This window comes from Alligator sinensis, unplaced genomic scaffold (genome assembly GCF_000455745.1).
Source record: "Alligator sinensis unplaced genomic scaffold, ASM45574v1 scaffold342_1, whole genome shotgun sequence".
Classification (NCBI taxonomy): domain Eukaryota; kingdom Metazoa; phylum Chordata; order Crocodylia; family Alligatoridae; genus Alligator; species Alligator sinensis.
In genome coordinates, this window is record NW_005842126.1 from 431,378 (window position 1) to 456,785 (window position 25,408).

A 25,408-nucleotide genomic window follows, 5' to 3' on the forward strand; every position below is an offset into this window, starting at 1 on the left:
GGCTAACGATTGGCCTGTTAGCCGTATAAGAGGCTTGAGCAGTTTCCGCCCAAGCCGAAGAGGACTCCACATCCATCTCGTGGGGACTCTGGATACACGGCAGGGTAATAGAGACCCTGTGTGAGATTCAGAGGAGCTTGGCGACCTGATCCATCGCCCACCTCTTCCCGTCTTCGAGCGGAAAGAATTTATAAGACATATCTACGAGTCCGATTTTGGTGGCGCGCTCACCCAGAGCATCCAGAGCTCTGTTCCGTGGAGCCTAGCAAACTCCACGTGACCGTTCGTGTTGTCTGTAACCGCAACTCAAGCAAGTTTTCCAGCCTACACCACTACCATCTCTGGTGTAAGTAAACAATCTTTAAATCTACCGTTAAGCGTCTGTGCCTAATTCCAGCTCGTCGCCTGCCCTCTCCGATCCAGCGTGCCTGGGCTGCTGGCCACAGCCCGCGTGCAGCACAGAAAAGGGCCCGGATCGCGCCCGGCCTGCACACCTACATGCACTGCCAGCGCTGCTGGGGCTGGTCTCCATGGAAACCCTGACCCTGCGCTATCACAGTGCAGCTGCTGCTGGGGTCTCCATGGAAGTTGGCCCCAGCTGGGAAATGGAGACTGGCTGCCAACCGGATCTGCCATTTTGCCCACCGATGCTCTACATCTTGGCTGTCTTCTGAATGGCAGATCAGGGCTCACCAGACACAGATGAAACTAAAACTTTCTCTGAAACTGACTCAATTTAGAGTAAAGCTGTAATAGAATACTTCTGTGAAAGGGGCAACGAAGACCATCAGAGATACAGAAGGCAGAGAGTTTAAGATTTTCTTCTGATTACAGGTCAGTGTTCTGGCCCCTTATTACAGAGGAAACTTCCTATCTGTGTAGGTGGACAGCATATTTGTTTTTTAAAAACTATGTAGGTTCATTTTATGGAACCACTACAACGAAGTAAGTCAGTGAAGCACTTGCTTGACAATGAACCAGTTGTGTCAATTTGGGATCATGATAAAAAAAATCTTTTTATAAACTAAAGTCTATGCCAAGCTCCAAAATCAACTGTGAACACAATCAAGAGTTTATGTTACTAAACTCTGAATTTCTAGTGTGTTACTTTTTATATGCTTGTGAGTGCCTGTAGAGAGGCACGTGACCAGAAAAAATTAAGTGTCTTTTTTTATTGTTTGTATGTGCAAGATACTCTGACTACTATCATTTATAAATTCTTTCAATTGTAATTTATAGGGGAGAGAGAATTTATTGGAGTAGATTCCATGTATATTTATTGTAACAATACCTGGTCTATGATATAATGTGCATGTGTGAAGGAATAGAGGGCTTCCAACAGGTTCTGTCCAGGGACAACCATGTGGGGAGTGTCTGCAATGTGAGCAGTGCCTTTTCGTGGTGTCTCTCAAGGAGCAGGCAAGAGAGCTATAGAAGGAGGTGGCAAGGTTCTGAAGCATCCTCTGCCATGAAGACTTCATCAGTTCAGTGCTGGAGGAGGCTTGTAAGACTGTGGAGGAAGGATTGCCAAAGGCAGAGCTAGAGAAGGGAGAGGACATGGTCTCCCAGGAAAGCGGAAGCTGGAAGCTTTTGACTTCACCTGCAGCAGTTTGCCTAGAGAACAGATGTGGAGCCCTAGCAACAGAGGAGGAAGAACACTTTCTGTTGCTGGAGGTGGACAGGACTGTTCTCCCCAAAGTTGGATGGATTGAGACCACTGTCACAAGAAGTGACAGGTGGTGGTGGTAGTTAGAGACTCCCTTTTGAGAGAGGTGGAGGCATCCATTTGCTAGCTTAACCTGTTGTCTCAGGAGGTCTGCTGCTTGCCTGGAGCCTGGATCTGAGACGTCATGGAAAGATTACCGAGACTCACCCAGTCCTTTGACGATTACTCCATGCTGGTCATCCATGTGGGCACCAGTGACACTGCCAAGGGAGACTCTGAGCAGATCAAAAGTGATTACAGGGCTCTGGGTGCAAAGGTGAAGGAGACAGGGGCTCAGGTGGTATTCTCCTCAATGCTTCTGGTCAAGGGGAAGAGCCTGGGCAGTCACGTTCAAGTTGGTTTTTAAAATTATTTTGTTAAATACAGTTAATCTCAAGTCAGTGATGACATGTTCAGGGAAGCTAAAGTATTATTGGGACTTTGTGTTTCTGGAATTGATGTCATATCAGTGTTCATTCATTCTTTTACTTGGGGATTGCTCTGTCTGGCCAACATAGATAGCAGAGGGGCACTGTAACTAAGTGGTGGTGCATATGACATTGGTGGAGGAGCAAGTAAATGAACCCTGAATGTTGTTATTTGTGGTGTTTGCTTCAGCGATGATGTGATCTATGTTGATGAGGGGACACATCTGGTATCTGGATCTTTAATAAGGTGTGGTAGCCTGGTGAGAATAGAATTTAGGTAGTCTGTTGAGGGAGAAACATCATCTAAGGTTGAGGGGCTACCTGGAAGCCAGGATAGGCTTGTCCTCCGAGGCTATTTTGAGATGTCATTTTCCAGGAGGTCATTAATGATATGTCTAAAGTGTTCCTAACTCCTCTCCCTTTGCCAGTCAAACCCTCCTGTAAAACCACCACTGCAAGTATCTTTCCATGTTCCTACAGATGAGGGCTGTAAGGGTGCTTGTAGACATGCTGGGAAGCTGCATTGATGTGCTGTAATTACAGCGTGTCGGAGTAGACTCAATTAAGTCTGCTGGAGCATCCTAATTAGCCTTTGTGTCTCGTGTATCAGTGTCTGTGTGCTTCAAGGTGGCGGTGGGGGTGGTTTAATTAAAACTCATTCATCGGATTCACTCTAATGAAAGCGATTCCCCTCCCCCCCCAAACTCCTGGAGCACATGTAAAAATGCCTGAAGTGATTACCAGAAAGATTTTGTTTTCCTTGTCTTGGGGTTGGTAGTGTAGCAGGATTTGACCCTGGCTTTTTTCTGGATGGATAAGGTTTTGAGATTGTATTGCAGGAAACTATTCTAGATCCCTGAGGCATATATCCTGATCAGTGGGATCAGAGCAAACACTGCTGTAATGTAGAGCGTGGCTGTAGATGATGGATCTAGTATTTTGCTTAGGATGAAAGCTGGTGGCATAGAAGTAGCTGTAGCAGTTATGGTGATGTGGCTAGTGCAGAGTTTCATGATCATGTCCAAGGAGCATTCAAGAGTCAGTTTGATGGAGAAGTAGAAATTATTAATATCCTGGTAGAATTTTTCCTGATATTCCTTCCCATGTGTTCGCATAACAGAGATGTCATTAGTGTATCTTGGGTGTAATAGGGAGATGAGAGGACAACTGCAAGGGAGGTGGACTTCAAGATCTGTAATAAATATATTAGAATGTTGTGGAGCTATGCATATGATCATGGCAGTGCTGTTTATTTGTAGGTTTAGGGAATCTCCTAATCTGAAATAGAGCAGGGTGACTAACAATCACCAAATCACATTTTTCTTTTCTTCTTTGTGTCTAGTTGAGGCATAGGCACATATTTTGAGGATGTAAGCATTGCAGACATTCAGAAATTAGTATACCCTTTTAGTCATGGTTTTTACAATAAGAAAAAAATATGCTCTTTTCCTAAGATTTTTACTCAGCACACTTTAAAACATCTATTTGATTTATTATGCATGGTATAATACCTTATTATAAAATGTTACTCTGTTTTAGGCAAAAGGAAATAGACCACTAACAGGTATATCAGAGAGTGACTTGCATACCAAGTTAGACTTGTAGAACAGTAGTTACTTAAACATGAAAAGATGTGATCTTGATTTTCTTGCAGCTAATCAAAGTAAAACTTGTAAGGTAAAAATAATCCCAAATTATACCAAGGAGCTTTATACATTTATTCTAGCCTTCTATACATTAAACCCATATATGTCATGGAAATACAAAATTTTAAGTACAGTCAGGCCTTGATTTACACGGTGGTTACATTCTTGAAGAAACACCATGCAAATAGAAATCACATAAAAAGATACCAAGGGTCTATGGGAAATAAGAGTTTAGGTTCCAGATGCGGCTGATAATTTGGCTGATAAATGTCTGTGCATGTGCACAGCGGCAGCGCAGCACACAGGCAGCGAGGAGCAGAGCCCGATGGCTTGGAGAACTACATGCAGCTGGTAAGTCTGGTGTGGTGGAAGGGGAGGGGGGAGGGAAGGGGCTTGTCTGGGCTCAGGTCAATGCACCCTGCAGTGAGGGAGGAGTGGAGCAGGTGCAGATGCTGCCCAGCTGGGGTGGAGCAGGTGCAGGATGGAGCAGCGGCTCATCCAGGGGGTGCGGGGCTGCTCCCACCGCTGCGCTCACCCTAGGAGGGTGGGGGGCGGGGCATGTGCTGCCACATCTGCATGGGCGGGTGGGCTGGAGCTGTGGGCTGGAGCTGGGGCTGTGCCGGGCTTCTGGATGAGCCGTGGCTTTGTCCCATGCCTGCCCCACCCTAGCTGGGCAGTGCCTGCCCAGCCCCTGCCCTACTCCCTTCCTCCCTCACCACAGGGGGGGCATTGATCTGCCCCCCATGTCCTTTCTCTCCCCCCTACCCTTCCACCACAAGCCAACACATTTACCAGCTACACTGAGAGCAACGTGGTGGGCGGGGGGTGGGAAGGGATCAGCTGATTCTATACGGATCTGCACATCCTGGCGACTGCATTGTACCGTGCAAAATTTATACAGTGTACAGTGGATTCATACTGTGTACAAAAATAAAGAGTCACAATTAATTGACCGTGCATAACTGAAACTGTGCAGAAACATACTGTGTAAATCAAGGCCCAACTGTATAGAACTTCATAGCGAAGCATGTAAGACTACTGTGATGGCAAATTGACTTTTTAGGATGATTACCTCTTCAGAAAACTACTTCCTCTTGCTGTTTTGAGGAAAGCCATTACCATTTTATGATGCTGCAGGTACCTTACTTGCAACTGCATAGAATGTACATTCACTGATTATGCATACAAAAAGGCATTTGTTATCATAACAGGCAAATATTATCTTAAAAAAATAGCGCATAAATACTGATTTTTCTTGTATTTGCATATTACAAATACTGTTTTGTGCATGAAAATATGAAGCATGCATACACAATGGCTGAAACAGGTAAAGGTACATTTTCTTATGTTTTGTGTGTCTTCATCTTTTTAAAAACAAACCAAAAAACCCCCTTGCTCAAAAGCATGATGTTATTTTTCTGCCAGAAGTCGTAAGCAATTATAATTTTTGTTGTACTGTTATCAGTCATATTGGAAACATTTTTTTCTTGTGGATTGATTTTGACTCATTATGTAAATTTATAAGACTGTTATAGCTTGATGTATTAATTTGCCTTTAATAGGATTTGTTTGAGAGGCAATTTTGGTTGCGGTACCACAGACATTAATTATTAATTTAGTAACATGTTAGTGCCCAGATAGTTTTGTGATTGATAGAAATACTAACAGTGGATGGAGAGAGAGATTTAGTTAAGCTTGTGCCAAGGTTGTACTCTTCTTGGAGGTTTTAACTCAACTCAAAATTTGCTGTGGGACTGCCTCTTGGCAGATAACATCTCGGGCTTTGCCCCCCAAAGCTATAGGAGTATCAATAAATTTACAGAGCTAATTTGACACTATGCTTGCATGACTCCTATCATCATAAAAAGGAATCTAATTTGGGAAGTGATTAGTTTGTGATGTGGCTGATATGCCATGACATTCCCTTGTGACTTTTTTTTTTTTAAACCAACAAATAAAGCAAACCCAATTGAATTGCTGTGAGAGGCAGGAGAATCCAGCTGGGTAGCAATTTTAGCATGACTCATAACACATCTCAAAACCACTTCACCAAGAGGATGTTTTCTTCACTATCCTTAAGCACACAAGCTTGAGGAATATTTGGCAGGGAAAATAATTCTACAAAACTGTCCATCAATACTGGAGTCCATAAGTATCACAAGGAGATAATGATATAATGACTTAAGTTACTGCTTTACTGAAGACAATTGAAATAATTGCCATGACATTGTCTCATGAGCTCAAGCCTGCGCAATTGCACTGTCTCATATCAGCATGCTGGAAGGATGATGCATTTGAGATGGTCTTGTGAACAACCTTTCACTTTTCACATTTGCATGGGCTACCTCCATAGTTAGGCAGAAAAATAAAATACCATATTTTTCACAAAGAACACATCACAGAATAAGATACACACCTTGTTTTTAAAAGGCAGACTTCAAAAAAAAAAGATATCTTTCCTTGTATAAGTAACTGAATAGCAGCAACTAAGGAGCTAAGCCTGCTCATTGTTCTGCTTCCTGTGAGTCATATGCAGATTTTACTTTTGCTTTTGCCTGGTATAGAAGAAGCTGCACTTACCATATTTTTCACATATAATGTACACTGCAGTTTGCAGCAGCTGGTTTATAGGGAAAAAAAAAAGTATGTGTTGTATGTGAGAAAATATGGTAATATTAAATTACTAGCAGACTTTAATGCTTTTCTTTTTGAAAAATTGTAATCCCATTGTCTAATTTGCTTTCTTGCTCTTCCTATGCTATAACCTGGTGGCTGCTGTCTTGGGTGCCATACCGTACATTAAATTAGGACCTCCAGTGCTAAAAGTGTGAGTCGTTAGAGCTTGAGTCAAAATTCATAGTGCTGCTTACCAGAGTCATACCTGCTGCAGACATAGAAGGAAATCTGAAATGCATGCTCACTGGTCAGTGACTTTAGCAGCCAGCCCATATTTATCACAAGTAATCTGACTTTAGCCTCACTCTCCTTTGCTGTGAAGATCCTCTATAAACACTGAAGCAGCAACAAGCAAGAAATAAATATGCAAAGGGGATTCAGCTGTTCACAGAATATAAGCAAGTGAGCATCATAAGCCAGTCTGGAAACTTTTGCTCTAGAAGTGTATGTCAAATAGGGTAATGGGTCCTGATTTTGACATTTAAATGATTTTTTGAGCTATGTTTGTCACAGATTTCCCTTGAAGGAAACTATCTGTTTGTTGAGAAAATCAAATGGTTTTTCATGTCCATGAAGTCAAAATATTTTGTTGACTTGTCCAAGTCCCCTCTCAACATTTAAGGAATGCAAAAATATGCATATGGGATCATAGAACGTTTCATACAACATTCTAAGATGCATGTTGCAAAATGTCTTGTAGCCTTAATGTGAAAAATGCAGCTTACTTAACTTAAAAGGGTAGTTTCTCTAGATGTCAATGGAACTATTTTCATAAGTAATGTAAACAGGAGTTAGCTTACCCACTATTCTCTAAGCCAGGAGTGCTAACGATAGAGTCCTTGGGGTGGATCCTGTCCACCGAGTTGCATCAGCTGGACCCCACTGCTGGTTCTGCATCTAGAGTTGACTCGCTTGTAGTGCACGCTGGACCAGCCCTGTGCACAGGGCCTAGGCCGTGATGTGCATATGGCACCTACTCTAGAACCCACACTTTGTGGCACCTGCATGGGGCTAGTTTGTGCACCCTACCACATGCTTGATCTAGTGCTTGCTCTGGCCAGTCCAAGCCTGTGCTGTACCTGACTGGCCAGCATGCAGGGTGAAAATGAGGAAGGGGTGGGAAGGGGCTTGTGGTCCCAATCCAGCCTGCATGGCCAGCCCTCGGCTCTTTGTTCTGCTCATGGACTTGTCCAACACCACTCGCTTAGCTCACAGGGCCAAATTAATTTGACATCATTGCTAGATTCCACTTACTAATGAGGACCTGGTATAGATAAAAGTGGTATTTGTTCAGACTGGTACTCTGAAAGCATCTACTCTTCTGCTACTGGCCTTGAACTCGCTCTGTATCGGTTTAACAGAAAGGTGAAGAACACTTGTTCCCTATGGGAGCTGCAACAAAACACTTGTTTGGGGAGAAAAAATTCCTCCACTTCTGTATAGAGACTGGGAAAAAGATCAATGCAACAGTTCTTACTGGGTCCAGGAGCAGTTTACTTTTGAGAAACTTGTGAGTAAATGCTCTCAGGCAGGTGTCCACATGTGCAGGAAAGCGGGAACAGATTTTCTGCTAATGGCAGCAAACTGCTCTTGCTTCCTGGGGCCCTGCAATGGGCCCTTGCTGCCACTGGGGGAGGTGGGGCGGGGAGGCATTCTTGGCAGGGAGCACTGGGCCAGGAGACATTACACCCTGCCCCTAGGTGCTAGCTGCTTCACCGGTGGATCAGGGCAGGGGGCTGGGACCTACCCCACCCCTGCAGCTCTTTCCAAGCCTTTTGCTTCAATCAGTTGATCAGAGTGTGGGGCTGGGACCTGCCTGTGACCAGGACAGTTCCTAACCCCCATTCTGTGATTGTGGGCTGGGGAGCCTGTTTCCTGCTTGGTGGGGAACAGGCTGGGGAGCCTGTTTGCTGATCAGCTTTGTGATTGCAGGGAGCCTGCTGCCTGCTCAGCTCTCTGATTGCAGAGCTGGGTGGGGAACAGGTTGGATAGCTGGTCTGTGATCACGGAGCTGGGCATGGAACAGGCTCCCCAGCCCCTGCCAGCAGAGAGCTCCCCGTGCCAGTTCTGTGGTCGTAGGGCTGGTGCTGGGAGATCCTTATCCTTTCTCCCAGGCCCTGCTCCCCAATCACAATCTTGGAGCAGGGGGCATGGAGCTCCGTGCTGCTGGGGCAGGGGAACATAGTCTTCGCCAGGGCCCTGGTGGTGGAGCTTGCCCTGGCAGCAGGCAGCTCCCAGGGGCATGTAATTATAAGTAAATTTGCTACTTGCATTTGCAGGTAGCAAATATACTTATTAGGGTGGTTTACTGTACATTAAGTGTATGCACATGTAGACTCACATGCTTACTGCTTAATGAACTATGCTACTGTGTAGTAAAGCATCTGGTGTAGACATACCTACTGAGTGTGTAATTTCCCAGACTTTGTCATGTGGTAGAAGGAGATTCAAAGGGGTCATGTGAATGTACTTAAGTATATATCTGATAGAGGGTCAAGGTGCTGATTTGCTAATGGTGTCTCGAGAGACTGGTCCTGAGAAACAACTGAGAACTAGAAAAAATCTAGCAAAGCCTGGCCTTTCAATTTGGCAGCCCACCTCAAGCACTTCCCAAGCCGAGACTTGAAATTTGATAGCGGTTGGGTCAGTATGATGTGGGGGAAGTATATTTGCTGTCATAGAGATAATCTGCCCAAATTTTTCTGAATTATAAGCCTCTGATATATTGCCTATACTCAGAGGCTTGTTCAACTTTGGCTGCTAAAATTTATGAAAGATTTTTCTTGTATTGAGTGTGCTCCATCTCTCCTTTATGCTGATTGTGCAGTTTGTGTACAATTCTCGCTAAGTTGTTTAGTATGTGCCATTGTCAGGGTCATGGGGTAGAGGGTGCTGGGCACAGAATGTGAGTATAGGAAGGGTGTTTTTGGGTGTTTTTTTAGGTGTTCACATTGGTTCTCTTTCTGTCCATCAGTATTTTTTGTGGAGAAGTGTAAGGGCTAGGGGAAGAAGGGATAGCAACCAGTATAGCAAATATGAAAAACCTTGCCTGACAAAGACAATGGTAAGAGCTGAGCTGGGTATGGGGTAGGAGACAGGAGAGGCATATTGTCTTCCTGAACTTGGAATTGAACCTATAAGCTCAATATTTCCTTGCAGAATAGCAAATAGCTACGAAACCCACTAGTAAAATATGTTTTTGTCAGGGAAATGAGGAGAATGGCTTACTATGCTAGGAGCAGCTCACAAGACAAAGATTTGCTTTATGGATTCAAATGTTCCAATCTTGCCAATGAATTATGTCACAGAGGGGTAAACATGATTCCACCCAATCAATTTTTTTTTCTGTTCTCTTAAAGGAAAATGAATTATAAAAGCACTGAATGTTAAAAGAAAATTAAGGTAGCAAAGCTGACAGCTCTGCTTGTGGAACACGCAGTATGTGATCATAGAATTAAAGACAGTATCATACACGCTAGGGGGCTGAATTAAGGTCGCGAAAGGAAATTTTATTTAATTCGCACATCTCTCAAACATATGTGTAGAACAACTCTGAAAATGATTGGAAAGTCAGGCATGAGATATTTACACAAAAGAAATTAGTCTACTTTCAGCAGTTTGTACCATTAAGTATGCAGGCAATTTGCCAACAATAATTATATGTTATGCAAATAAACACATTTCATCATAAAGAGAAAATTATAGATTAGCATCCTTAGTTTGTTTCTTTTGGTCTCTTACCACCCCATTGGAGCTCTGATATGGAATCTCTGTACATTTTATCAATGGTGTAGCACTTTCCTTCGGCAGAAAGAGAAGAGCTTCTATTGGCTCTTTGGGCATAGAAAGATGAGCACATAACTTGGCATTATTTACATAGGTTTTGTGTATCAACATAAATTACACTGGGATTGGGAAGGGACAGATGTGCAGCTATCCTGTGGTAAATTGCCCAGTAGGTGGCTATTACTATGCCAAGCCACTAGTTGGTGAGGGAGCAGGTAAATAGCCTGATGGGCTTTCACAGATGGCTGCCTGGGGGTAGGCAGATTTAAGCTAACTTAATATAAATCATACCAATAGTGCTTTACTCCTGTCTATTTTAAGGGGTAATTAATTCAGAGACTTGTGTTGCATGTTCATTACTTTTTTTTATACTGGTCTAATGCTAATTACAGTCGTGTAAATGTTTGGTCTATCTGTATCCAGTGTTAGATGGCACAGTATCTACTGCTGATTTTTTCAGTTGGATAAATAAAAATGACACCTATACATGAACTATAGAAGTTCTGAATGCATAATCTCTATTATGTAAACCCCTCAGCCTCAAGAGTCATAATTTCATATTAGACTTGCAGCTTTTTTTCTGCAGTAGTGTCATGCCTTTAGTTTGTCCTAACAAAGCAAGCTAAATAAAATCAGCAGCATAAATGATCCAGACTTGAAATTACACAGCCAATTTTGGACATTTTCCCCATGGGGAAATTGCTTCATATTTGGAACATTTCTTTCGTGGGACAGGATAAGAAGAAAGCAATAACATTTCAGGCAACATTTGCCAATAGGTCAGCTACTAAACAATCTACTGTCTGAGAAGAGGTTAAGTAGCAGCTGGAGGGTTGTATTTGGGTGTTACAAATTGTATTATATTCCCTTGACTTTTATCTTGTCAGGAACTGAAGCGGGGTTATAAATGTAAAGCAGCACAGATCCCCAAAATAAGGTTGGGATAGGTATTGGTTAAAAGCTGGCAGGGTTTAAGTAATCACCTGCAGTTGAATTGAGACTCAGATGGGAAGTAGGAAGTGCTGTGCTCAAGCTTCCTGTATAAATACATGTAGCTTTCTCACTGCTACTCCATGCAAGCTGTGACGTGCTTTTTAAGATATAATGGCAACATGCTCTTAATAGCAGGGAGGGGATTATTTATCCGTGTGGCAAAAGGGCTGGGAGACAAGTCCTGTTACAGTCCTGAAGAGTGCAAAGCTGTCAGACACACAGATAAAGGAAGAGAGTGTGTGTGAGAGAAATCCGTTTCTGATTTAGACTGTAAGCTACAGTGGTTGTGACATGAAGCTTTGGAGCACTGAAGTGTGAGTGAAGCTATTGAAAAGTCAAACAGCTGGGAGTGAACACTACCTTCCGTTCAAGGTATGTTAGGAGATAGTGCTCTCTCTCTCTCTCTTTTTTAACACTTCGTTTTTCCTTATAATGTGAGATAATGAAGTGGCTTAATGGCTCTGCTTATGTGCTTGACTAACAAGAAAGGTAAGAAAATGGAAAGGTTAAAAAACTAGGAAACATTTATGTGTGATTTTGACCTAAATCTGTAACTATATGGTGTTTAAAAAAGCTGAGATTTGAAGAAATCTTGCAAACTTGACTATCAAAAGCAGAGAAAATGAAATATACATTCAGTCCTGTTCAAGAGAATGATATTAGTTTTGTCAAGGTAACTTTTTAAAGAAATATCTGCATTGGGAAGTGTTTGAAAATGCTGCAGTACTAGGGCATATTTGTGTGTGTGAGCAAGCAGTGACTAAAATGGCATACAGTTAGGCTTATCTGTTATAGCTTAAATATTACAACTCATACATTGAACAAACTGAACAGAGGCTGGTCTTAAAACACATGGATTTTCTGCTGGTTTAAAAACACTTTTCAGCATAAAGTAGCTGGATCAGGAAAAACAGAGGACAGATCTGTGTGCTAAATATTAGCGTATTCCTCTAATTCCATTCAGAGCTTCGGGATATTGAGATTAGGCAAACAAATCCAACATTTGCAGTACGTATGAACACTAATGCAGATTATTTTCTAAAGGGAATGAAACACTGTACATTTGCTGGTGTAAATATCGTGTTTCCTCTTCCTCATTTTAAGGCTTTGTCAACACAAGATTACTTCAGTAATAAGGATTCTGTACTGTATTCCCAGTTTTAAGACTCTGTATTCTAGAGAATGCAAGGCATTCTACTATCTTATGATGTACTTTTATATCAAATGTCCTTGTTCATGGAGCACTATACATAGTTAAGTATTTAGAAGGACTATAGTTAAGGAAACAGTGTAGTGTGGCTTTCCATCCTCCTGGTGTGGCTTTCCATCCTCATGAATGTTTTAGAAGAGGAGAATTGTAGCATAACAGGTCAGGACTGAAATACCCACATGTGCTGAAATTACTGAGTGGTACTTGCATTCTAGTAGTAGGGCTGGCGCTTTGCTTGTTGGTGGCTTTGAGTTCTAAATATCTGGTTTGGAGTACTGTGTTATCTTGAAACAAAAGTTTCATAATCCAGCCCTTAATCCTTTCTGAACTAGGCACATTGGCCTTGTATTTGTCTCACTTAGTGCTTGTCTAAGTGTTACTGGGGGCATAACACTTAACTGTAGAGCTGACTAATTAGGTCCCCAGTAAATGTCTCAATGTCTACATGTCCAGTCCTATTAGGCCACAATAAACTGATAAACTCCACCATAGGATAGTACTTGTATTTACAAGTACTATCCAACTTCTTTAGTGCACAACAGTGCATGTGCAGCTGCTGACAAGGCTGGCTGGCTGCCAGCCAGCCCCTCCACAACACATTGGAGGAGCCCCAGGTTGGAGCAGCCCCAGTCTGGCAGGCTGACGCCCTGGGCCCCAGCTCAATGTGCTGCAATCCTAGGTTCATGTTTTAACGTGGCGCCTAGGAGCAATAAACTCTGATGCAGTGTGCACTGGAGTTCATTGTTGTGTGTTTAATTGCATGTGTAGATGCATCCTGGGCGTACCAAAACAAATCCCTTGGGTGTAAGAGTATCTAAACTTCCTCCCAAGTGACACAAACTAAACTGAATCAAGGCACTTAAGTGTCCATGTAAGGGTTTTCATTGTAAAATGATAGCAGTTTAAATTCAAGGCACAGGCTATATTAAAAAAACCCAACAACTCCCATGCAAACAATGTTTAAAACTACTGTAAATCATAAAAAAGATAGATACTCTGTTTAAAGTATGTAGAGCTGTCTCCAGGATTAACCAGTGAGGGGGAGGAATCAGATTCATTTTGTTCCATTCAACTAACTGCACGGTACTATATCCATAAACAAGGCCCTGTCTGCTCTTTGGATATTAACCTGCATGGCTCTGTGCATGAATAGGATTTAACTATTGCACAAAATTTCATTCCCCACCTTGTTGAATTGCATACTATGTGATGGTTATCACCAGACACGGCTGCATTTGTGTGTGAATGCACATACATGTGCATATAGCTCATGAAGCACTCTGTGGTGAAATGTATTGCATAAATAAATGGAAAACCAAATGGAAATGACAGTTATCTCTTTAGCCAGGTTTTTAAGGCAACCAGATGATATAGGGCTGGGTACAAGGAAAATGAAAATGGGAGGAGTATATCTATTGTTTCCATATATTTGGGAGATGTAACCTGTCCTTAACACAACATAAGATATTCAAAATATCCCCATGAGAAAGAAGTGAGTCACTTTGCAGGGGAACAGAAAGAGCTATCATTTTAAACTTGGCTCTTGGTCTATTAGTATACCTCATACAATGCCAATGATATGAGTCCTTCTGAGGAATTCCTATTAGTGTCTGTGGGAGTCCCACATATGGAATACCTAGTGGAGTAAGTCTTTGGTACATAGCTTTAAAGGTCCCTAGATCTTCAACTTCCCCCTCTTGTGTTCTTTTAGGGAAGAAGATTTATTTTGATTTATCTAAATGCGTGTACAGATAAAACAGCTACACTCCTCTGAGGAAGGCAATTGCTGCACTGCAGCTGTAGTATAACTGTTTTATCTATCCACTCCTAACCCAGAGTAAGTGAAGTTAAACCATAGTAATTCACTCCATTTCAGTAAGGCATTATTTACTGTAGCTTAACATCACTTACTGTAGTTTAGCAGCAAACAGATAAAATAGTTATGCTGCAACAGGTGACACTCTCCCTAGTTAAAAGGTATAGTATAATTGTGCATCTGTTCATTCCCTAAAATTATACAGTGCTTAAATCCTAGATGTATCAAATACACAAATACCTCCTGAGCTGGTAGCATTATGAAACTTAAGCCATTATTGCATTCTCATGCTCTTATTATGTTCACATGCACTTGTGGTATCCACTTAAGGCACATTGCCAAGTCAGAGCTGTCCTGAATTCATAGGACATATCAAAACAGAGACTACTTTACAGGCAACCCCTGCTTAACGCTTTTAATTGGTTCCGGGAAAACTGAGTGTTAAGTGGACTGCGTTAAGCGAAACCTATTTCCCCGTAGGTGTTAATGCAAATAGAAATAATTGGTTACTGCTGCTGCTTACTGTAGCTTCTCGTCATCACTGCTGCCTCTCCCCACCCCTCTGCCTGCCTACTGGCCACACCGGCCCCATGTGCCAGCCCACAGCCTGTGTTCGTGCCGGGTTCGGCACTCTGGCAGGGGCCCTGCACTCATGCCTGCCCCCCACTTGCTGCTTCTTGCCACTGCTGCTTCCCACCCCCCCAGCTCCTGCTGCCCCACCCTGGGCCCCTGATGGCCCTGGCCCTGCGGCACCAGTGCAGCCCCGAGCTCATTCCCACCTGTCCACTCGCTGCCACTGCTGCTTCGCTGATTGCTATAGCGAAACTGACTCAGCGCTAAGTGAAATCAGGTATTAATTTTAAATTAGTGCTATAGCGAAATAACACTAAGTAAAACCACATTAAGCAGGGGTTGCCTGCACCTTCTACTTGGCTGTGAAAACTACTCCCACAATTTACTCCCTGCTTCTATAGATGGACCCCTGAGAATGAGTACATCTTGTTTTTGCCGGCTTTACACTCTGAGCAGTGCACTTTGCAGGGTTTCCTTATTACCTAGTAAAGGTAGAAATAACTAGAGAGACGGTAGTATTCTGCTACCTTTAAAAACAATCTGATTTTGTAAATAAAAGGAAATCAAGCTAAACAAAGCAGAAGAAAACAATACCCCAGTGACATCAGACCCAGCCTGCATCAATTTATATTTTCTTTTACAACAGTATCGAGCACCAGTTCTAGACTCCTGGCCTCCATACTCAATTGAGGAAAGTGCAGGTCTGAGGACTGTGGTGCACTGAAAATTTACCCAGTGTTTCACAAATATTTACAGAGGTGCCTGTGCCAAATAACTTTGTGCTGATCAACTAAGAAAATACAGTGTTCAGTTCTCTCTCTCTTTCTCTCTTTTTTTTTTTTTTTTTTTCTCTCTCTCTCGTATAAGTGGTTTCACTTCACTGGAACTGAGTGGACATTAAATTAAAAAAGATCAGTGCTAGACAATATTAAGGTATTCATTAAAAAAATAAACTGAAAGGGCTAAATTATAAAGGACCTCATCTTGCCCTCAGTCAAGCAAGACTTCTATAAAACTCCCATTGACTTCAGTGGGAGCAGGGTTAAGGCAGCATAGAGCAGAAATTTCAGCTAATTAAGAAGTGATGAACTGGGCTAAAAGCTCAGCAAACACAGTGATAGTTTTAAATTAAAATACCTAAAACAAAAAATAAATAAATCCTCCTTTTCTAATTTCCCCGACTCTTGGTATCTTCACATACAAATATACAGTCAGATCACAGATCCCCATTGTTGTTTCTAAGTAGATTAAGAATTTTATTAAAGGCACTGGTGGAATATTTTGTACTGTTGGTAAACTCTCCCCACCCTCAAAGGAAAACCCCTCTAATGTATATGTGGTTAGGCAAACCCTGTAATTAGAAAGACATTTCAGTTCCTTATGTAATTTTTCTCAAAGAGCTAAAAGCCCACATATGTAGTTCTAATTCATGTACATTTATAATATATATATATATATACATACATACATATAGTTGTTCCCTCCAGATCGGATGGGGTTCTATCCCTTCTACACTGATGTTGAACAACTTCATATAATTTTTGCACACATTGTGGTACCACCATGCACGGTAACCCCACTTTCTAGAGCCATCTTGAATCTCGCTATACAAAATATGCTTGGGGACAGTCTCTTCCTCCTCTAAAGGGAAAGATAACATCTAAAGTAATTATTAATACAAACATAGTTGCAGGTTTCAGCAAGCCTAACAAGACATTGGGACTTGTTCAAAATTTTTCATTCTTATAGTATTTCAATGGGGCTACTCACATGACAGTGCCAAATTTGGACCCATTTGCATTGGATTTTCAAAAGTACTCAGTGTGGGCGCATGAGACATGTCTACATGAGACATTTACTGCAGAGCTGACTAATTAGCACTGCAGTAAAATGTCACTGTTTAAATGTGCAACCCTGTTAGGTTGGAGTAGACTAATAAACACCACCTCAAGGTAGTCTGGCTAAACACAAATACTACCCTGTGGTGGCATTGTTTTGTGTGTATCAACACACATGTAGATGGTGATGAGGCTGGCTGGGGCACAAAGATGCTTCAGTGCGGGGCTAGCTGGCAGGCAGTCCTTGTGGACATGGAGCCCAGTTGGAGCAACTCTGGGCTGACAGGCTGATCCCCTGGGTTGCCTGCCAGCCCGGGCTGCTCTGATTGGGTTTCATGTGCTGTGCATGAATAAACTGGAGCAATATACTCTGGAGATTCTTGCTTCCAGGTGCATGCTCAAACAGTGCACCCAGGAGCAAAAACTCCAATTAGACTCCAGAGTTCATTCATGTGCATCAATTGCATGTGTAGATGTGCCCAGGTGGGCTAGCTTTGCTTCTGTTGAAGTTAATGGTACAACTGCTCATACTGAGTGCTTTAGAGAAGCCTACCTTACGTGTGCTTGTACCCTGCAACTTGTTGGAGTGCATCAGTATGATCATAACTGTTGTAGTTTTTTTTTTCTAGTACTGCAGGGATTTTTGTTGACATGCTGGGCAGAGGGAGTTGTTCTATAGGTTATCTCTGTGCCTGAGGGAGAGAAGAGAGACACTGATTAGAGAAAGACTTAAACAGAGTATAACATTATTTAAAAAAAAAAAAAAAAATCCTTGCATTATCACACTCACAATTACTCCTCCTGACACTGAAAAGGCAGTACTGGTAGGAAAGCTCACGACAAACACAAAATTTATCACTCTGTTGTAATAATGGGAAGGAAAGGAATGGCATTCAGAAGTACAAGATATGGGCCGAATTAATAAAAGTGAGAACTTGTTCTGGGTGTGTGTCAGATGCTTTGACGCTGGATAACTTTTTTATTGTAAGACAGAATATTCTTTTTCTTTCCTGATTGCAAATGAGTGACTATGGAGGCTTGAAACCATTTTGCTTGTGACAAAAAATGAATTGCATGTTTGCAATGTTTTTTTCTTTTTATATGGCTGGAAGTGCCAGTCCGGTGTTCAGCAGACTGGTCCTCCCAGCCATGGGCTCCCCAGGCTCCCAGCTTGCTACTTGCTGGTGCAGGAGGAGCCCAGAGTGATCACAATCTCAGGCTCTCCCTGCACTGCCAGTCGGGCATAACTCGGAGCTGATCCTGAATTCCTACATGCACATGTGGCATGGCAGGAGGCATGATTGTTGGGATTGGGGATCAGATCCCATTGTACCTTTAACTGAACATCTGTCAGCAACCTCACAGACGCAAGGAACACCAAACCGAGTTGGAGAAAAGGTAGCAAGATGTTGGAAAATGGTCCCTTCAGGGTGGTAGCTGCCTGTTTGTTATATTTAATGGGCTGGCTCACAGGCATGCTAGAGAAGGATTTTAGGAGGTCATAATCAGTTGCAAACAGATGTACTTCAGGGGAAGGGCTGGCTCTGTATCTCTGAAGATTTAGAACTACATCTTTTCAGACATCCCTGCTTGAAATTTAGTCACATGATTGTAATTATTCATGTAGCTTATTCACATAAAGGATAATAGGAGTACTTGCAAAAGCAAGGTTAAACATAATAGCTAAGAGCTTGTAGAAGCTGACCCTAGTTATGAGGCACAGTGAAGTTTTCAAAGATAGAACTTCACATGTGGGGATATTGTCATTTCTCTGTCTTCCTCTGCCATGCTGAATTTGGGGAAATGAGCATCTGTCATTCGCTACACTTAGTGTAGGTGATGCCATTTTTGTCACAGGCCAGCTGGGCACTGAGTGTATCAATTCTATTGCAGGCCAACTGGGCACTGCGAGGGTATCAGCCACTAGGTTGTTCAGTTCAGTTTCAGATTGAGGAGGCAAAGTTGGGAGTGAAGCAAAGGCAAATTTATTATAGCTTACACACACAACAGTTAACAGAAAGATAAATGCGATAAGCAGATAATGCAGTATTAAAGAGCTAATAGTAAATAATAACAACAGATAGATGGGTCAATTCTGTCACAGGCCAACTGGGCACTGTGAGGGTATCGGCCACTGGACTGTTCAAAACAACAGATAGACATGGGTTGGCAACTTATCGATAGTCCCTCGATGCCAGGTGCGTGCCAAGTGATTTCGGCGAAGTCAGGCATCCCCGATCGACGCTGCTGGAGGGATTACTAGGGAAGATCTGGTGTGAGTGAGGATCACATCCTAGTCAACGGGAGTCCAGAGTCCGGGCTTGGAACAGCAATGACTGTTCTGTTCCCTCCTTTCTGCTGGTCACCTGACGCACGTGCTTTTTATACCTAGTCTTATACTAATCTGTTGGCTTTAGAGCCACTCACAATCTTGCCCTATAGCTGTTACCCTATGGGCTTGAAAGGTGTTAAAAATTACTACCCAGACTTGCTAACATAAAACCTAGACTCAGGTTTATCCAATAAGAAAATTACAATGCAGCCACCTTTAGGTTTGAAATTTAACATTACTAAGCCCAACCCTTTTAGGTTTCTCTGAATATGCTTTCTTGGGATGTGCTTTCCTGAAATGTGTTGGGTGTGCCAGGCAGTTGGATCCAGTTTTTATTGTCAAGGCTGAACCCTGAGCAAAAACCATTAGGTCAGCTAATCTTGCAGCTACAGCTTCGCCTTTGGGGCCCAGTCAGTCCCACGATTAATACAAACAGTTAGTTTTATCATTTTGGTTAAACTTATGACAGACAAATTACATTTGCGGGTTATGAACTTACAAGCTTTATATTGGCTAATATTACCTGTTAGGCAAAATACTAAATGCCTCCAAGAAGCACATATTTATTGCTTATTAATCCCTCTGGTTCTGGCAGTCACAAGTATAGCACCCATATACTGGTATTTACTTGTATTTTGGTAGTACCTAGAAACTTGAGTCACTGAACTGGACCTCATTTTGAGGAGATACTATACAAATCTGTAAAGCACTTACCATCCAAGTTAAAGGACAGAAGATAGAGACAGACAGGGGAATACAAGGAAAAAAATACACAAGCCCTCTTGTCAGCACAACCTGCACTGCTTTTAGCACACTGGCTGCTATCAAGTTTTTAGTTGGAGTCTAATAAAACGTGAGACACTTATGTACCTGAAGCTGCAGAGCAAAATACTCCCTGCTCATTAAAAATGAACATAGTAGAAAGACGTAACAATTTTAAAGTCTGCAGTAACTGGTCCTATCCAAGAATATAAAGGACAGTTTCTGTTAGAAGGAATATGGTTAAAAAGAAACGTTGACTGGTGGTGTAGATGTCCTATATCCTTTCAGTACCCCGATAGCCATAGGCAGCCTCCATCAGTGGGATGGCTGCAGTGCCTCTGCCAGTGCTTTTGGTGCCTGGTCCCGAGGAGTGTTGTGAGTGGAATACAGCTCCTAAGAACGATGAAGGGGAAGTTAGAGTTGCAGAGCTGAGGCACTGGTGGGACCTCTAACAGAAGCACCCCCTAATTATACCAGTGTTTGATAGTTTCAGAATGATATACTTACTGACTGTGTTTACAGTACTGCCCCTTTAATGGGCCAGATTCACTTTAATTAAAACTCCTAGTCAGTGGAGTTACCCAAATTCTTGATGTGAAATTTTCAAAACTACTTTTAGTGACTGTTTCATTTTCAAAAATGACATAGACCTCTAGGCACATGAAAGGTCACTGAGACTGAGGCTCCTCAGAGTCTTTGGGTAAACATTTCAGAATCCTCTCACTGACTGCGGCGCTTTTGACAATTTGCTAAAAATGTGAAAAATTAAAACTCATTAATTATTTTAATGGCATTCTGTTTCTAAAATAATGGGCAATATATTGTAACTTATTTTGGAAAAACTATTGTTTTGTTTTTAAGTTAATTGTTAATTATGCTAAACTAATGCCATGATTAAAGGATTCCTTTGAAAGTGGCATGTTTTTTTTTTTTTTTTTTTAAAATGTTCTGCTGATACAATCCAGAAAAGTGATTTATATAGCAATGAATTGTACTTTAGCATTAATTAAACACATGCTGATTTGTTAATTATGCTAAACTAATGCCATGATTAAAGGATTCCTTTGAAAGTGGCATGTTTTTTTTTTTTTTTTTTAAAATGTTCTGCTGATACAATCCAGAAAAGTGATTTATATAGCAATGAATTGTACTTTAGCATTAATTAAACACATGCTGATTTCAATCATGGATTAATTTAGCTCTAGTTTCATATTTTAATCCTGCTGCTACAGACAGTACATGCAGTACCAGCTCTATGATTTTGTTTCTTTTTGTTTATGTAGCCCAGATACACCCAAGGGCATGCCCCATCTGGAAATGGAAGGGACAAGTGGTCAGGTGGTAGTGCTGTGAGAGGGATCTGATTGTCTCTGTACCAGTTCCTTTATTCTCTATAGAGCCAGGACAAGATGGCTTAACTATTTACAAATTTATTAACGTTATGTATGTTTCACTTGTACCTATGTACAGCAAAAGCCATGCTATCCGGCATCATACAAACCAGCATGCTCTATTAACTGGCATGCCAGTCAACATGACCAAAGCGAAACTGGAAGTGCCCACCGTGGCACTTCCAGTTTCACCAAGCCCCCAACAACCCAGGGCAAAGCAGCCTGTGCTGCTGAGCCCCCATGGCCTGGGGCATAGCAGTCTGTCCCCAGTGTGCCTGAGGTCCCCCTCCCTGTCCCCAGCACACTAACGTGGTGGGAGGGGTGGCGGCCCAAACAGGCAAAGATGCCTGTTTGGGCCTTTTAGGTAATTGGCATATTTGGTTATCTGACACCTCCCATTCCCCATGGGTGCCAGATAACAAAGCTTTTGGTATATGTCTATAATACACACACACACACACACACAGGTGAAATCTTCAACTGAGAATAAATATCTTACAATTCAACTTTACATACAATACTATCTTCAATAATCAACAACCCGGGAAAAGTACCACCAACAGTGGCCTCGAACCCCACATAGGTCAATAGTGATCCCTAAAACAATAAGCGAAAGCAAATGCCAACAGTCCACACCTGCCAGAGGTGAGCAGGTGCATCCTGGAACAGGTAAGTGCAGGTAAGTACAACAATATCACAGAATAAACAACAGGTAACTATTTACAACTTGTGACAAACCATTAACCAAGAAACATTAGATAAGAGGTATATACATATACTTGTGCTCATAAAATAGTAAGCTCAAAACAACCCGAATATAACAAAATATAAGGCGCGATCTGACAAAATGTAAGGCACTCTTACACCCTTCGGCACCCCAATGAGGATAGGTATACCTGGACTGCCCCCCCCCCCCCCCCCCAGTTCTGTGATGGGAGCCCTTGCTGCTACTCATCGGGGAGAGGCACAAGGTCCCAGGTCCTCCTACCTATCTTGGGTAGGGTCAGGACCCTTACCCCACAGGGCCCCTGTTGTCTCCCCTCCCGAGGGTTCCATCTGCTCTGGGAGACCCCTCTCCCCTGCAACTCATGACTCCTATTGTTGCAGGGCTGTCTGGCTCCTACCAGGGTGGCCTTTCACTACCTGGGCTCTTTCTCTCCCTGCACAGCAGCCCAATGTGGCCCCATGCACTGACCCATGTACCACAGGGCATGTCCTTCTGCCTGGATAGGTTGGAGGCCCGGGCCGCCTTATGATATATTGGGGCTCAATCAGCTCTTGCACCCTCTGGTCCAATGCTACCTGCATCAACTACCTGGCCACGTGCCAGGGAATGGGGCTCGAGCCACCCAAAGCAGCTCCCTGATCCACTTCTGGATGCTCCATGTGCCATTTGGCCACTTGCCAAGGGTTACAGACCCAAGCTGCCTTGAGCAGCTTCAGGGTCTGAGCTCCATGCAGCAGTCTCTGCACCGCTCCCTGGCTGCCTGCCAGGGAATGCAGATATGGACTGCCTTGAGTAGCCTCTAGGTCTGGGCCCTGTGCGCTGCTCTGCGCGCCGATGAGGCTGTGACATCTGTCCCAGTCAGGGGAGTCTTCTGTGCTCTTCTGGGTGCTGCTTCACCTGCCAGGAAGCTCTTCCCAAGTTCTTGGCCCCTTCTTCCTTCTTCTCTGTTCCCCCAATACATCTGCCACATGCTGGGCATGCAGCTCCTTTTATTCACTTTGGAGGCTCCTCCCCTGAAGTTTTGCTGTACCTGCAGAATGCAGGCTTCAATGAAGTCTGGGAGGCTTTTTGCCTCCCTGCCCAGCCTTTGGTGGATGGGCTCAGAACAAAGATTCCCTGAGCCCGTTCGAGCTAGGCTGAATTGGTAAGTCCACCGCATTTAAAAAATACATGGAAGTGTGATGCGATGTGCCAAATGTATTTTGCTTTTCCTGTTTCCTACATTCCCTTGTGGTCTTTCTTGTTACAGTATGCAGTTCAATGGATCTGCTCTTGCTCTTGCTGAAATCTGTGGGATAGTTGCCATGGATTTCAGTGGGAACAGAAATGGTACTCTGGACACTTGCCACCTGCAGCTTTTGCCAGAATGTGCTTGAATATACTTATGCTTGAGTTGAGTCACAAGCTATCAGGATCAGTTCAGGAATAACTAGATGAAATTCAGTGACCTCTGTTATGTAGGAGACTTATTTATTCCATTTACTGGTGCATGTCACCCTTCCCAACAAAGACTCAGAGCGGATTACAATAAAAAAATAAAATTAGGCAAGGTGATCATAATAGTCCCTTCTAGCCTTGCAATCTCTGACAATTGCCAGTTTGTGGCTGTGGCCAGTCATGGGATGCCATAGGGCTATTGTAAGACTATGCATTTCAATTTTGTAACAGCATGGAGTCTCATTTGTTCCACCATTTGCAGGTTTTAGGGAAAAGTGATCTTAAGGACTTTCCTTTAGTTGTCTCTTGTACCGCCTTAAATTTTACGCCAATACAAATGAGATGTCTATTTCCTAGTTTAGTGACGTGTACTGGGAACCCCTCCCCCCAGTCCTAAATAATAAGAAGAAAGAACCAAACTGCCTTCTGGGGGTTTTTTTTTTCCTCCCTTCCTTTGAAAGGAGCCAATTCCTCATGCCAAGTGCACACACAAAGACCTTCATCATTGCAATGAGCATTAATTGGTACCCTAGCTGTTGCATCTGTTCATACAAATGCTGCATTTGGTTCATTATGTTCAATCAAGATCAGTATTCCCTTTTCCATAAGCCTCCTAGAAGGTCTTGATATGATGAGTAATTGTTGCAGTTCCAACAATCAGTATTATAGAATCCAAATAGTCTATTTGGAATCAATATTCTAAAATTGCCCTATTATCCTTACTATTGGAGGAAACACCGCAGCATGCTATAGTCATCCCAAAAACTTTGCAGCGGTATTTAGTGATCACAATAAATGCCATAGTTTTGTTCCATTGAAATTAAGATGTATCTGTTTAAAATGGCACTGAGATATTGGGTAAATACGTTATCGGGAAGTTTTAAAATTAATGTTTCAGGTGCCCTAAATAGTAATAGAAAAAGAAACAGATTTGAGAATACCTGGTAAGACATTTATTAATGTATTATCCTGTGATTGTGCTAATTGAGAATACTTCCAGTGTTGGAGCTTTCCCACCCACTGCATTCTTTTAAAAATATTTTATTTATTTTCTGTTGCTAGCATGATATGAAAATCACATTCACTGCTTCTTGAACAGCAGCTCAAATGCTTATTTTTTAAGCCATCTCAATGAAAACAAATTGGAGAGATTGCCTTTGGTGTGTTCTCTTGTACCAGATAGCATGCTTACTTAGGCCGCTTGATCTTAAACCTCTTTTTTTAAAAATATTTTTTTTGCAGTACAAGAGACTATTAGGAAAGAGACTATCAGTTTGCCAGGGTTGGCTCCTTAGCACTGCATAAGAGAGATGATTTGACTCAGAAGGATCTTTTTGCCTTCTTAATACCCTGTTTTAGAAGCCTTTCAGAGGGATCCCTCCCCCCCCCCCCCCCAAATATATTTCCACTTTTGGGACCTGCTCACTTGTATACACCAAGCTTACTGTATTCTCAAGGCACGAGTGCAAGACAATCAATCTAAGGCTTTGGTCAGATTACACATTTGCATCAGTTTGATTTATATTGGTTTTGTATATTAACGTAAATCACTGTGGATCAGAGCAGACAGACTAACAACTATTCCATGGTAGCTGCTCCTGGTATGGTGTCTCACCATGAGGTGATGGGGGAGCAGGTAATTGTGCGGGCCCTCTCCCGATCCCGCCTGGGTCGCCATGTGCGGGCCGGGGGCGAGCCGGGCCCGTCTTTGTGCACACAGGCTGGGGCCAGTAGCCTGGGCACGCGGGGCCGGAGAAAACCGCGGCACGGTATGGTACGCTCGAGCTAGAATCAGTCACGGAGGCGTAATGGTTGATTGAAAAGATTATTTACTTACACCCAAGGTGGTCGTGGTGTAGGCTGGTCAGCTTTCCAGGCACAGCTCCGCTTGAGTTCTCAGTGGAGGACTCTAATAGACTCGGTTCCTTGACCCCAGAGTGGTTTAGGCTCCGCGGGTTCAATAATTCGTTCTCACGGAGCAGCTGTATCTCCGTGGGTTACTTGGTTCCCAGGTCCCCCGGAGCTGTTAAGACTCCGTGGGTTCAACAATTGGGTCCTTAGGATAGGGATACGTCTGGGCTGCGATCA

At 42.8% G+C, this 25,408-nt stretch overlaps 1 protein-coding gene across 7 annotated transcripts in view; it reads left to right on the plus strand.

Moving 5' to 3' along the window:
- Positions 1–25,408, plus strand: part of RNF144B (ring finger protein 144B) — a 119,727-nt gene that overhangs the window by 26,764 nt on the left and 67,555 nt on the right. For 2 of the 7 annotated variants that reach the window (XR_003094379.1, XM_006024960.3), the window contains exon 1: positions 11,308–11,606. The exons of 1 other annotated variant lie outside the window; for it this stretch is intronic. The gene's annotated coding sequence lies outside the window, so the exon portion shown is untranslated. Of the gene's footprint in view, positions 1–9,049; positions 9,099–11,304; positions 11,607–11,690; positions 11,724–25,408 lie in introns of those variants that run through there. 4 more of the 7 variants (XM_006024962.3, XM_014520546.2, XM_025205733.1 and 1 more) reach the window with 4 other exon arrangements.